This window comes from Pezoporus occidentalis, unplaced genomic scaffold (assembly GCF_034315485.1).
Source record: "Pezoporus occidentalis ecotype Australia unplaced genomic scaffold, CSIRO_AGI_Poc_V1 ctg307, whole genome shotgun sequence".
Lineage (NCBI taxonomy): Eukaryota > Metazoa > Chordata > Aves > Psittaciformes > Psittacidae > Pezoporus > Pezoporus occidentalis.
In genome coordinates, this window is record NW_026915019.1 from 184659 (window position 1) to 199151 (window position 14493).

The following is a 14493-nucleotide window of genomic DNA, read 5'->3' on the forward strand; positions in this document are numbered from 1 at the left end:
TAGCACTGACCATTTTATTCTGTAGCTTCTTTGCCTGTTCCATAATTGTTTCTTTCTTCCAGAAGTCTTTCTCCTAGAAGTATATTGAAGCATCTGAAGAGCGATCAGCTGTGCTCGTATACCTGTCAGTGTATTATTCTTTAGTAAGAGAAATGAAATCCAGAACTGGTAACCATGTTTTACATAAATTTCCTAGACTTCATCTCTGGTTAGGGAGAATGAGAATAGTCCATTTTATAGGAAACTTTATCCTAGCCTTTTTTTTCTAGGCCTTTAAATTAACATTTGTTAATCATACAGTATCCATATGTCTTTGATCCTCCTTTTTCCTGTTTAATTTATAAATGCATATTTTTCTATACTTTTTCTTGAATAGATGCACCTTAATAATTGTGTAGATTAACTTGGAGATAAGTATGTGGATTTTGAAAGTTTTGTTATATGCCCTCCTTATTCCAAAAACTGCAGTGTGCCTCAATTTAAAGCACACTGTAATGGACTGCTGTGCTTTGTGTAAATACAGGTTGGATTTAGGAGATTTTTCTTCCCCAAAATGAAGGGTAAGGAATTAATTGTTTCTCCTACAGTGGCTTTTTGGCACTTTGACAAGCATGTTGAGGCTTTTGAAAAGGTATGTAAAGTCAGTTTTCCATCTGAGGATGTTAATTGATACCACTAACAATATGTTGAAGCATTCTGCCTGCTGTATAGATCTCTGCTCCTACAGCTGTGACTTTACAGCTAGGGATGTGATACCATCTCTGAGTGAGAACAACAATTCTGGACAAGAAGTGTAGATGTCCTTGTGCTAATAATGCTACATTTCCAGATGTGGCAGCTTTACTTGTGGAGATGTGTGCACTGTATGGTTATGCATCTCAGAATGTCAGTGATAGAGCTACTTCTGTGTACTCCTAGGATATTCTTATGCCAAACCCCCTTCTGTGTGTGTGAAATGAGGCAGCACAAAGCATCTTCTCTAATGTTACTTAAAAACTCAAAAACCCCAGGTAAGGAGGAGGTGATGGGTGGGGTCAGAGTTGAGTTGATAAAGCCCTTTCTGGGGTTGTGTCTGATGTAGGAAATTGTTTCTAGATGTTTAGAGGGTGTTACAGGTCTTTCTGAATGTCATCTTATAATTTTCTGCCTGCTGAGATTATTGGAAGAAGACAATGTGCCAAGGTAATGTGAATTTTTGGCTGGTAAAATAGCAGTAGGGGGAGCTGTTACTCTGCAGCTCAGGAGAAACAGTCTCTGCGTGGTTACTCTGAAAGGGGTTTGTGTTTCCCACTTGAGAGCAGGGAATGCTGCAGATTCTGCACAGGGCCTTAAACCAGATAGGTCTCCTTTGTAGTAAAAAAATAACATGAGATATCTTGGGAAGCATATGGAGACTGATCACTGAAAAATACATCACACGGGTTAATGACTGTTGGGTCACCAAATGTTTAGTACGTGAAATTTGCCTTCTTAGATTTGCCATTGTTTTCTGGTGTGTTTGAAAGACTGCTGCTTTTCAGGATTTGAGTCACCCTAGGGTTTGGAGGAGAAGCATCTTTGTTTTCCTTGGCATTATGTCTCTGCTGAAGGAAGCAATAAGTAGCATATATAGGTAAACAGCATATTTAGTGGAATTACATGCAGCTATAGATGCAGGTACACCGTATGTTTTCATAAATATATATTCTTATATGGTGATAATCACATGTACAGTGAGAAGCTAGGAGATCCTTGTCATGGGAAAGGTGTGTGGGATGTCTGCCACAGCAAATGTTGACGTGGCTCCCATTTAAAAGGGGGACTCGACTGTCAACTGTGATAAGCATTTAAATTAAGTATTATTATATTAAATGCTTTGTAAGAGTTAGTTTGATATGTCATATGCAACTTGCCTGTTTCTCGTTTCTTTCTGAAATCCCCATGAATCCATGGCAACAGAAAGGTTTCTGTGCTGAACTCAGTATTCCAAGACTTAGTGTATGGCTGTTTTCTCCATTGCAAATGTTGTGTTTCAGGTCTGAGCAAACTGTGCACCAGAGATAAATCTGGGGATTTGTACACAGATGGAAGCTTCCACTTGCATAAAACTTTAGCACTAACTTTGTCAGTTTGATGTCTTCTACCGTACGAACAAATTTTCAGTGCTGTTCTACCAATATGCAGCAGTTTGTCAATCTAAATGCTTGGTTCTCTATTTATTTTACACCTTTTTAATTCTTATTAAATCTTTAATTTAAATTTTAAAATGTAATTCTTATTAATTCTTACTTTGTAAAAACACACCCGAGGTCTGACAGGGCAAGTTAAAAGAAAGGAAGGTTCCTCTGATGAATGTATTTGGAGGTGGGTATCTTACAGTATTATTTTAGATGAAACCTGAGCTTGGAAGAGAGTTGTTGAAATAACACAGTTACCTAGGAGGGAAGCGGTACTCAAGGAACTGAGATCAGTCAATTTACATTCAACTCACTACAAGAGGTCAATGGCTCAGTGTCCAAGCAGAGATCGGTAACAAGTGGTTTCCCTCAGGGATTGGTGTTGAGACTGATCTTATTCAAAGTCTTTGTCGCTGACATGGATGGTGGGATTGAGTGAGCCCTCAGCAAGTTTGCCGATGACACAAAGGCCCAGTTAGAATTAAACTTAGCTAGAGGTATTAAAGATAACAGGAAGGGATTCTACAGGTACATAGCAAATAAAAAACAGACTAGGGAGAACGTAGGCCCCCTCTGGAAGCTCTCGGGAGAACTGGCTACACAGGATTTGGAGAAGGCTGAGGTTCTGAATGACTTCTTTGCCTCGGTCTTCACTGGCAAAGGCTCTGACCAAACCACCCAAGTCTTGGAAGGCAGGCGCAGGGACTGTGAGAATGAAGACCTTGTGACCACTGTAGGAGAGGAACTGGTTCGAGACCATCTTAAAAATCTGAACGGGCACAAGTCCATGGGTCCTGATGAGATCCATCCACGGGTCCTGAAGGAGCTGGCAAATGAAGTTGCGAAGCCACTGTCCATCATATTTGAGAAATCATGGCAGCCAGGTGAAGTTCCCCATGACTGGAAAAAGGGAAATATAACCCCCATTTTCAAGAAGGGGAAAATGGATGACCTGGGGAATTACAGACCAGTCAGTCTCACCTCTGTGCCTGGCAAAATCTTGGAGCAGATTCTCCTGGAAGGCATGCTAAGGCACATGAAAATCAACAAGGTGCTTGGTGACAGCCAGCATGGCTTCACTAAGGGGAAATCCTGCCTGACCAATTTGGTGGCCTTCTATGATTGGGCTACAGAACTGATGGACAGGGGTAGAGCAGAATATGCCATCTACCTGGACATGTGTAAAGCGTTCGACACTGTCCCACACGACATCCTTGTCTCTAAATTGGAGAGACATCAATTTGATGGATGGACCACTCGGTGGATAAAGAACTGGCTGGATGGCCGCACACAAAGAGTTGTGGTCAGTGGCTCAATGTCCGGCTGGAGACCAGTAAGGAGTGGTGTCCCTCAGGGATCGGTGTTGGGACCAGTCTTGTTTAACATCTTTGTCGCTGACATGGACAGTGGGATTGAGTGCGCCCTCAGCAAGTTTGCTGATGACACCAAGCTGTGGGGTTCGGTTGATACGCTGGAGGGAAGGAATGCCATCCAGAGGGACCTTGACACACTTGTGAGGTGGGCTGATGCCAACCTTATGAAGTTCAACCATGCCAAGTGCAAGGTCCTACACCTGGGTCGGAGCAATCCCAGGCACAACTACAGGTTGGCCAGAGAAGGGATTCAGAGCAGCCCTGTGGAGAAGGACTTGGGGGTGTTGGTGGATGAGAAAATGAACATGGGCTGGCAGTGTGCACTTGCAGCCCAGAAAGCCAACCGTATCCTGGGCTGCATCAAAAGAAGCATGACCAGCAGGTCGAAGGAGGTGATCCTGCCCCTCTACTCTGCTCTTGTGAGACCTCACCTGGAGTATTGTGTGCAGTTCTGGTGTCCTCAACATAAAAAGGACATGGAACTGTTGGAACAAGTCCAGAGGAGGGCCACAAGGATGATCAGGGGACTGGAGCACCTCCCGTATGAAGACAGGCTGAGGAAGTTGGGGCTGTTCAGCCTGGAGAAGAGAAGGCTGTGTGGAGACCTCATAGCAGCCTTCCAGTATCTGAAGGGGGCCTGTAGGGGTGCTGGGGAGGGACTCTTCATTAGGGACTGTAGTGATAGGACAAGGGGTAACGGGTTAAAACTTAAACAGGGGAAGTTTAGATTGGGTATAAGAAGGAAATTCTTTCCTGTTAGGGTGGTGAGGCACTGGAATGGGTTGCCCAGGGAAGTTGTGAATGCTCCATCCGTGGTGGTGTTCAAGACCAGCTTGGACGAGGCCTTGGGTGATATGATTTAGCGTAAGGTGTCCCTGCCCATGGCAGGGGCTTGGAACTAGATGATCTTAAGGTCCTTTCCAACCCTAATTATTCTATGATTCTATGAGCTGTTGGAACAAGTCCAGAGGAGGGCCACGAGGATGATCAGGGGACTGGAGCACCTCCCACATGAAGACAGGCTGAGAAAGTTGGGGCTGTTCAGCCTGGAGAAGAGAAGGCTGCGTGGAGACCTCAGCAGCTTTCCAGTATCTGAAGGGGACCTATAAGGATGCTGGGGAGGGACTCTTCATCAGGGCCTGTAGTGAAAGGACAAGGGTTGGTGGGTTTAGACTGAAACGGGGGAAGTTCAGTTTGGATCTAAGGAAGAAGTTCTTTACTGTAAGGGTGGGTGAGGCACTAGAATGGGTTGCCCAGAGGAGTGGTGAATGCTCCATCCCTGGCAGTGTTCAAGGCCAGGTTGGACAGAGCTTTGGGTGACATGGCCTTGTGTGAGGTGTCCCTGTCCAGGCAGGGTGGTTGGGACTGGATGATCTTAAGATCCTTTCCAACCCAAACTATTCTATGATTGTTTGAATGAGTTCTGTAATGGTAGGACTCAAAATAGCTGAAATATTCTGGCACAAGTCCCATATGGAGAAGTTGGAGCCTCCAGGGTCTATATTATTTTTCTATTCCAAAGCTTTAATCCAGAGCATGCATGGACACTTTCCAAGCCATTGTGAAGTATTCATCAGTACTAATGCAACACAGAAGAGAACTCTGCAAAAGCAGCTCAAGAGGACATAGGGTGAAAATGGGAGTGAGGTAGCTGAAAATCTTTTGTTGGTAATATTGTCAAAAAAAAAAAAACAAAACAAAACCCAAACCCAAAGGCCCCATTTTAAGTGCACATTGCCTGCCTCTGCCTAGGAAGCGCAGGTAGGGTTTTCTTCGTGTGCATATAGCTGGGACAGCCTGCTCACGCACATGCTGCATACTCACCTTCTTAATTAATGATTAATGACATTTATCATTGTAAGTTTTTAAAGGTCATATATGTTTCATTCTCTATCTTGGAAATACAGCTTACACTTTGAAAACATGGCTGCAGTGCTTTGCTAGTTTTGACCTGGAAAAAAGGCTGTATGCCCAAAAGCTCACCTCTTTTCTCAGCCATGGTAATTACTTTGTTAAAATATGTTGTCTGTACTAAACCCCTTGTCTTGCTCTTCGATGCTGTTTCTAGGGAAGAGGATCAGAGCTTTACTGTTTCCCTTCCTATGATAACATAATTGTTTCCAGTCCATATTGACAAGACCAGTGTGAAGCACAGAAAGATACAATGAGGTTAGATATAAGGAAGATGTTCTTTACTGTGAGGATGGTGAGGCACTGGCACAGGTTGGCCAAAGAAGTGGTGAATGCCCCATCCCTGGCAGTGTTCAAGGCCAGGCTGGACAGAGCCTTGGGTAACATGGTCTAGTGTGAGGCATCCCTGTCCATGGCAGGGATTTGGAACCATGGAACCAGATGATCTTGATGTCCTTTCCAACCCAGACCAGTCTATGATTGTATGGTCTGTCTCAGGTCAAATTTGTCAGCTGTGGATAGGAAGTAGTCTCAGTAAAACATCTGCTTGATCCTTTATGTGTAACCTTGTGAGTGAGGAACCTTGCAAGCAGTTGTGGCACTTTAGATGGTGAACTTTCTGCAGATGAGCAGGTGGAGGTGGATATCTGGAGGAGAAGTCAGCAGAACTGCTGCTGTGTTTTCTGAGAGAAGACTGAAGCATCTTGAAAAAGTCTGTATTGTATTCTTTCTGAATGGGACCATATTATTTACGGAATGTGATACATAGTTCTGTTTGGCTTAACTGTTTCTTCACCTATGCTGCATGCTTCCCTTTCTGGCTTTACTGAAAACAAAGAAATCGTAAATAAATCACCAAAACCTGAGAGCAAGAAAAGATCTGTGGTTTTAGAGGAAGAGAGAATTTCCTACCTAACTTCCCTCTGCTTACTAGCTTGAAATGCTGTAAGAAAGATGAGTTGGTCAGTGTCACATTCAAGATGGAAATGCCAGTATAATATAACACCATTTACAGGGTGTTGTTTAGATTATTAATAGACAGATTAGCTAGCAGACAGCTAGATAATATGATACTTTGCCAGTCCACCTGGTTGTTCTTTGTGGCTGCTTTAGTGGAAAATCCAAATTCTGAATTCAAAGCTCAGTTACCTGGGTGGATTCCTGGAAGTGCAGGAATTTTTCAAAGGCAAAGTGGCATTTTTGGCACTTCAGTTCCATGGTTTCTGGAAAGAAAAAGGTGCTTAAATTGGTTTGAATATCCTGCTGTACACACGGGGGTGCTCAAGCTGTAGTTCATGGTGGTAGCTGCTGGGCTAGATTCTAACATCTAGGGCAAGCAGTCAGGCCTCAGATCAAAATGTTTTAGTTCACCTGTCTTTAATATCAGTGCTGTTTCAGAACTCAGTCAGCCCATCCCTTTGCAGTGTGTGCTGCTCTTCCACCTTGCTGCTGTATCCCTTTGAAGTAACCCAGGGTTTAACACTGCTGATTTCTAAAATGTCATGAACTTGATAGCTGCTCCCTCTTTGTGGGCTGAGGATGCCAAATGGGAATTGGCAGGTGTTGGGACAATCCCTCTTCCTGCCTAGTTGTCTTTGCAAAGCTGTCCTGGGTTCAGCAGTAGCAGTCATGTTTCTCCTTCGTGGTAGCTGGTGCAGTGCTGTGTTTTGACTTCCAGCCTGGGAACAGTGCTGATGATACCAATGTTTTCGGTTGTTGCTAAGTGATGTTTACCCTGACCAAGGACTTTGTGAGGCTCATGCTCTGCCAGGGAGGCCGGGAGGCCGGGAGGAAGCGGAGACGGGGCGCCTGACCCAGGGTAGCCAAAGAGGTATTCCATACCACAGCACGTCATGCCCAGGGTGGGGGGTAACTGGGAGTCACCCGGAAGGACACGGGCTTCCGGGTGGGACTCATTTCTTGGCCGGTGGTATCGTATTCTCTTCCCTTGTTATTTTCTCTTATCATTGTTGTCGTTGGTGGTAGCGGTGGTGATTTGTGTTGTACATTGGTTGCTGGACTGTTCTTGTCTCAACCCATGGGAGTTCCACTCTTTCGATCCTCCTCCCCGTTCCTCCGGGAGCCGGGAAGGGAAGAGCCCCGGTGGGGGGGGGGCCTCAATTGCTGTCAGCCCGGCACCACTCACTGGGAGTGAGTGAACAAGCTGTCTGGCTAGGGTTTAAACCACGACAAAAGCCCTTCCTTCATGGGGCTGTGTGGCCAGCTGACAGGAGGACCTCACTTCTTTTTTCACTGGTTATTGTTGGACTACCTATATTTAATGGATCTGACTTATTTCTAATGGTAAATAAAATACTTCTTGTTCCTTTGAAGCTCTGCACAGCTGTAAGAGTAACAGCAGCTGCTGCTCTCCTAAGTGAGGGTTTTAAAGTTTGAAGGATCACAAATAAGTATTCCTTTGAAAGAGGGGGGGAAAATAGGCCAATGGGGAATTTATTCCATGTAAGAAGTGGCAGAGAAATATATCCTTAATTGCTTTTTTTCATTCTTCCTCCTCCCCCCCCCCCCCCAATTTTGTGGAGTAGTTTAGGCCATGATTCTACAATGCTACAACAAGACACTGCTGGATCCTCTCAGCTCTGCAGCATGGTCTGGATCAAGCTGGACTATGCAGTTGCATTTGTGTCAAAATAGAGGACACATACAAAATCTGTGCTGATGTCAGGGCTTTTTCTGGCAGCATCATGACAGCAGTGGGAGGACTAGATATGATACTAGATCTAGCAAGAAGTTAGTCACAGAAAGACACTATGTGCTGCAAGCCTGAAGCTACAAAGGTAACCCACCAGACACTTCTGAACACGTGCAAATCAGCAAAGTGTACTCCTAGCAAGGGATCAGTGGTTTTCATCAGTGTTGCCATGGTGGTTTTGATCAGTTATTGGTGCTTACAATTATCTCATGGTGCTGTGGGCTTTTGGTTTGGGTAGGGTGTTTTAAAGAGCCCAGTCTAAGTTCAGTGCCTAACTTTAATGGAGATTAAGGTGAGCACATCCATCCATACATTCTCTTCTCATTAACACCTTAATGCATTTATCTAACTGGCAGTTCATAATTCAAATGCCTTAATTAACTTTGCACTTGAAGTAATAGTAAATAGCATTTTTTAACCTGCTTTAATTAATATAACCCCCTAGTTATGGTTTGCCTTCAACAACACACTTGGAAGTTATCCAGTTGTTCAAAGAAAAAAAGAGTACAAGTCCTTCAGGAGAGGCTGATGCTGCTTTATTAAAAGGTTTGGGCTTCCAGATGAGGGTTATAGCCAGCCTCAGAGCCCAAATGGCTCTTTTTTGCACACTGATTCCTGTCTTCAGGGAGATGGGGGTCCCCTCTGGCAGAGGGGAGGATGCCCCTTTGGGTCTCCTTGCAAGGTGATTGATAAGAATTTGCTGCCATGTGTAGGGTCAGATAGTTAAGCTTGGTAAGCCTCCTCTCCCTGACTGTTCCTCCCAACTGCAGCTACTGTGGCACATTCTTGGGTGACCAAGTTATTCAGTGTTCTGTGGTTTTAACCAGGAGTAGGTGAAATGATAACAAAATTACGTCTCTGCTTTTACCTAGTTCCAGGGTAGAAAATAGCAAAGAAATGTGCAGTATTATCAACTGCAATGAGTAAAAACTGGAATTCAAACCTATGGTTTTAATCTAATTTCGTACTTAGACTGGTGAATTCAGACCATCATCATCTCTCTGAGGTAGTACTGATAGGGGAGGTAAAGGACCTCGTAAAATGCTGTAAGTATGAAGAAACTACTACAACTCACCAAAGCTTTTCCTCTGAATTCTAAGCGTTGTGGTTTGAGCCGTTTTAAGTAATTTTTTTTCCTTCAAACTAATCCCCAGTATTTGTTTTCTGATGATTATTTTTCCTTGTGTGGTATGATAAAATATACTCAAGTACATTATGTTATTATTAGTTTATATACATTTTAGCTTGTTTGCCGGGTATGTGATGAATCACTTGGACAAGAAATGGTTTGTCCTGGATCAATTAAATTAATGTGATTTGAAGCCCCTGGAAGAGACAGATAATACTTCCAAGCTTTCAGATGGACAATTAATGTTTGTACAAAGAGCCAGCATGCTTCTGGGGATTGGCAAACATTTTCACAAACACAAGTAACAAATGTAATTCTGTTTGCTCCTGGAGCAAGCCAATGTGCAAGTGATGGAATATTAAATGCTGGGGAGCTGATTTGCGTTCAACAGCACACTTGGAAGTTATCCAGTTGTTTGTGCTGAAGATGATTCAGAAAGGTCCCTCTGTTGTTTAATATGTCACATATTTAGAGAGTGATGGAGAGTTTTTACTGAAGGATCACAGTTTGTCCTAAGTGCCAGATAACGTTTCCTGCTCTGAAAACTGTCCTTTTGTTCCAGTCCTCAGATGTTAAATGATTGGAGTGTAAAGACAGACTAGTACAGCTAGCAGAGAGGAATTCCCTCTTTCTTGCAGTTTCCAGAGGGGAAATACAACAAAAAGTCCTGACTGGCCTGGAAAGGAACCAGCCATTACTGATGTTCCTAGAAGCTAAGGATGGAGGGAAGTGAGGATCACAGTCCTTGTGCCATCCTTTGGGATGGAAAAATTTGTGTGGGAACTGCTGTGCTTCATTTTGCCTGGCAGCATGTCCCCCCTTTTCACCTGCTCACACGGCAGTCAGCTGACTCCAGTTCAGCATTCTGCAGGTGAAGCCTAGAGGGCATTTAAATCCTGGAATCTCAAGTTCTGACTTCACGCAACAAGTATGGTGTGGGCAAGACTCTCAGTTATTTGTTTCGGTTTCCCAAGATTGAAGCAAGGCTTTTATCCTGTGTCTAGAGTGTTCCTCAAGTTCCTAGTGTTCATCTCCTACCAACAGCAAATACTTGAATATGCCCTGTAGGTAACAAAAGTCTTTACCATGGCAAGCATAGAAGTGATGAAATCTTCCAGCTCTCAAAATCCCTGGTACTCAAATCCCTCTTGAAACAATGGGATATTATTCTGTATGCTCTGAAGCTTTTTTAGGCGTGGAGAGAGGTAGGGAAGGAAAGCACATTTACCTGTGCCAAGTACCCTGCCTTCCTGTGAGGATTTCACACTTTTGCATCCACACTTGAACAGGAAAAAGATCTTTTTCATACTTGTTACTCGAGTACAGCTGAAAACTTATGATCCTAGCACAAGCTTGATTTTGGCTTTATGATTCCAAGACTCAGATGTGTGAAATGGAAGGGCCAGAGAGGCTGAAAAGCCTTTTGGAATGTTGATGAGTACCACACACATCGTAATGGGAAGAATGTTGTTAATTGGAAACAAATGCCAGCCTTCAACAGTTTTGAGGAAAAGGGCCTGCTGGATTCAGGAGTTTGTATCTTACTATGTTTGTTTTGAATCTGCCTGGGAGCTGTTTCACAGTGCTGATCTGAAGTGGTGTGCGATTGTTTCAGAGTGGATAGAGTGCAAAACCATTGCATTGATTGATCCTTGGAAGTGCAAGAAGGTGAGAAGAAATCAGCCAAATTACAGCAAGCCAAAAAGTTGCTTTTCCGCTCTGATCTTTGAAGACAGCCTGTTCCATTTTGCACTGAGATGGGCTAGAACTCTTCAAGCAGAGACATGGTGACTTCTGAAATACTTGAGTAGAGGAGAACATCTAACTGGCTTTAGTCTTCATTCCTGTTTCAGGACTGTGATGGATGACTGTTTGTCACTATGTAGTTCTCACATTGGGAACGTGTGGACAGTGCAGCCCATTTTCCTGTGGAATCATACACACAGGGATGGTCTGTTCATTCAAATATGATTGTGTGTTGCAGAAAAGCATGTTGTTCATTTTAATACTGAATTGAGCCAATGCAGCAGGGCTGTAATGGATGCTCTAGGGTGATAGATGCTGTTTCTGTGGGTGAACTGATGTGGATGCGACAGCCCTGCATTCTGAAATACTTGCGGCAGAGGTGGCAGCTGTGGGTTGCCTCTGCAACAGCTAGACTGGTTTGCAGGTACTTGACATAATATCCTACTGCAATTTGAGTCTTGTATTTGGGGGCTCTGTATTCATAATAGATCCCATGACTGCAAGGTGGGATTAACTAGCTGCAGAACCTGTTTGAGCTGTCTGTGCTTGCCCAAGGAGGAGAGCTAAGGAATAACTTCCAGCCTGGCACTAAGGAGAAAGCAGAAGACCACTGACAGCTTGTGATTCCTTTTGTCCTTAACACCTGTGGAAAATGCAAATGGCCAGGAAAAGAACAGCTGTGTTCCAATGTGATCCTTGTTGGAAGCAGGTTGTGGTGCAGGAATTCATTTCTGAGTAATAGACATAATTGCCCTTAGGGGCTCAAATTAAAACAGAGGCCCTTTTTGGTTTACATGCTTGACATAAGCAGATGGAAATCATAGCGAGCATAAGTACAGATCTCTGTAGGCCAGGAAACATACTTTCTTAAGGAAGTGAGACTCAGGGTTACTGCACTGTAAAAATGCCACATGGTCTAACCTCAGGCAGCTAATAGCATGCTTCAGTGGGAGCTTCTGCAAGCAGAGAAAATCCTCTTCTCTGTAAATGTCTGACCTATTAGGCTAGGAAGGGAATGAGAAACGTGAAATTTGAACTCTCTTTATGGCTGAAAACTTGAGCCCTTTTTGTCTAGAAAATAGCTACATGATAAAATCTTCTAATAGGGAAAGTAAATTGCTTATAAATCCATCTAATAAAATACAAATGGAGGCAGTACTCTCTAGGCATGTTGTATCTGCCTTGAGGACAAGTTTGAAACTGAAAGCTGGCAAAGAAGAACTTTTTATAGGCTTCATATTCATGCTGCCAAAACCTTGTTTTTTATCTTGTGGCTACAACTGAAGGGATTTGCCTTTTTGAGCACTCTCATTCTTAGTGCGTTTTGTTAAAGTCTAGCTGGCCCCTCTATGTGCCTGGCCATTTTTTTCTAAGGTTCTGCAGAGGAACTTGAGACAGCTTCTGAAAATGTTCTCTTTTGTGCCTAAACATGACACTGTTATTCAAACTTGAGATTTGTTCTTGGGTCAAAGTACAATTATACTTGCCCACACCACCGTCCTCCCCGTGAGTTCCATGTCATACTCTTCTGCAGGGGTTCTTTTGCAGCAAGCCAGCCTTCTTTAAACTCTTCTAGGTTTTTGTTTGCTTGTTTGTTGGGGTTTTGATTGGAGTTTTTTTGTTGGCTCTTTGATTTCTTTCTTTGTTTTAGTATGTGTCTCTTGCTGTTTGGTGTTCCAGCCAGGAACTGGGCTCCTTACTCTTTCTGTAGATGTCCATGTTGTTCATGTAATTTGCTAATTAAAATACTGCATACTTCTGACAGCTGTTTGAAAATATTTCTGTTCGTTATTTCTAGGAATTTCTGTAATGCATTGCCATGGTTACAGTTGAGTCACTAGGTCCTTATCAGCTTTTGTAGATGGCAAATCATAGTGTCACAGGCTGGTTTGAGTTGGAAGGGATCTTAAAGCTCATCTGGTTCCAACCCCTTGCCGCAGGCAGGGATGAAGATCCATCTCTGTCACAAGGAGACTGGAAGCAGGTCCATTGATTCCAAAATGGTGCTGTTGGCAAAGCAGCACTGATTTTCATCTGTAATCATTGTGTAGTTCATGCTTTTTTAGTTTGTGCCTGTGTAAGTGCTTGCTCCAGAGAGTGCAACTAGTAATTCTCTTTTATTTAACCAAGTAAACAACCTCAGATTAATTGGCTAATAAAAGCTTTGCTATGCTTGCATTTTTCCACTTGATATGTTATTACTGAAAGGCTGAGAGATAAGCTTTGTTTGCAGATATTTAGAATAATGATTTCAGCAGTAAGTCCCCAGGGACTGACTGTGCATATGAGTGCAATTTAAATAAAAACTACATCATGACCTTTACCCCTTCAGATGCAGATTATCTGGAATGAACTCATTGTAGAAATCAGGAGAAAATAGGAGCAGCGATGCTTGAAAGTGCTTTAATGCAGTGGACCTGCTTATTCACAGCTAGTCCTGCAAGAAGTTCTGTGTCTTCTTGCTGCAGTATGATGAAGTTGACATGAATATGTCAGGATGGAGCTTGCAGACAGTAAGAGCCTGGAGCTTTGGCATGTTTACTTTTCCAATATAGCTAGCCCCTTTAAGGAGTGGAGCTGAAAGAAGAACAGGCTGCCTTGGGATTAAGCGTATATTATGTTGTTTGCTGTCACAAGCTATTTGTGCTTGTGACCATTCAAAGTTTGGATTGAAGATCTGATTTTGACTTAAGTCTGGGAGGTGCTGAAGTGCAAAAGCGAAAGCTTGACCACATAGTCTGTTAAAAATCCTAAAGATAGGGAAAACTGTTTCTGATAATCTGTTCAACTGAAATTTTTTTGTGTGCTTTGGGCTTTTAGAATATTCCTCCTTCAAGTTTTGTGTAAAATGTAAAGTTTATGGCTAAGTATTCCAGCATTCTTGGTAGAATCCTTTCTCACTGTTTCTGTCTAAGTATTTCTGGTTAATGGAAGGAAGTTGAGCAAATAAACTAGTCATTATCACAGCACTGTCAAAGTTTAGAATAACCTTCAAGTTGCAAGAGAAATGCCCTGAGACATCAACTAGACGAGCTTTATCTGAAGTAAGACCATCGCCTGGCTCATTTAAGCATTTGGACTCAAACTTTTAGAGTTCGTAGCATCTACATGTGTTTTTGTGGTCATACACATGTTACATTAACTCAAATATAATGCTTCCCTATGTCAAGCTTATATGTCTTCAGTGGTGACTGTTGTTGATGCTTCTGTTGCATATGTGAGGCCTGGAAGAGACAGCACAGCCTGCTCTTGTTTCGGCCACAGTTCTAGAGCTTCTTTTTCTTGACTTTTTAAGTGCTATTCAGAAAAGAGTCTATTAGGCTGCAGTGTACAGTGGTATCTTTGTCATGAGGAAGAAGGACCTATGGATCCTTATTGCTAGGTGAAGTAGTAGAACATTTTGTTGGCCAGCTGTCAGAGAAGTCAATATGATATATTCCAATTCTACTATCTAAATATTCTATT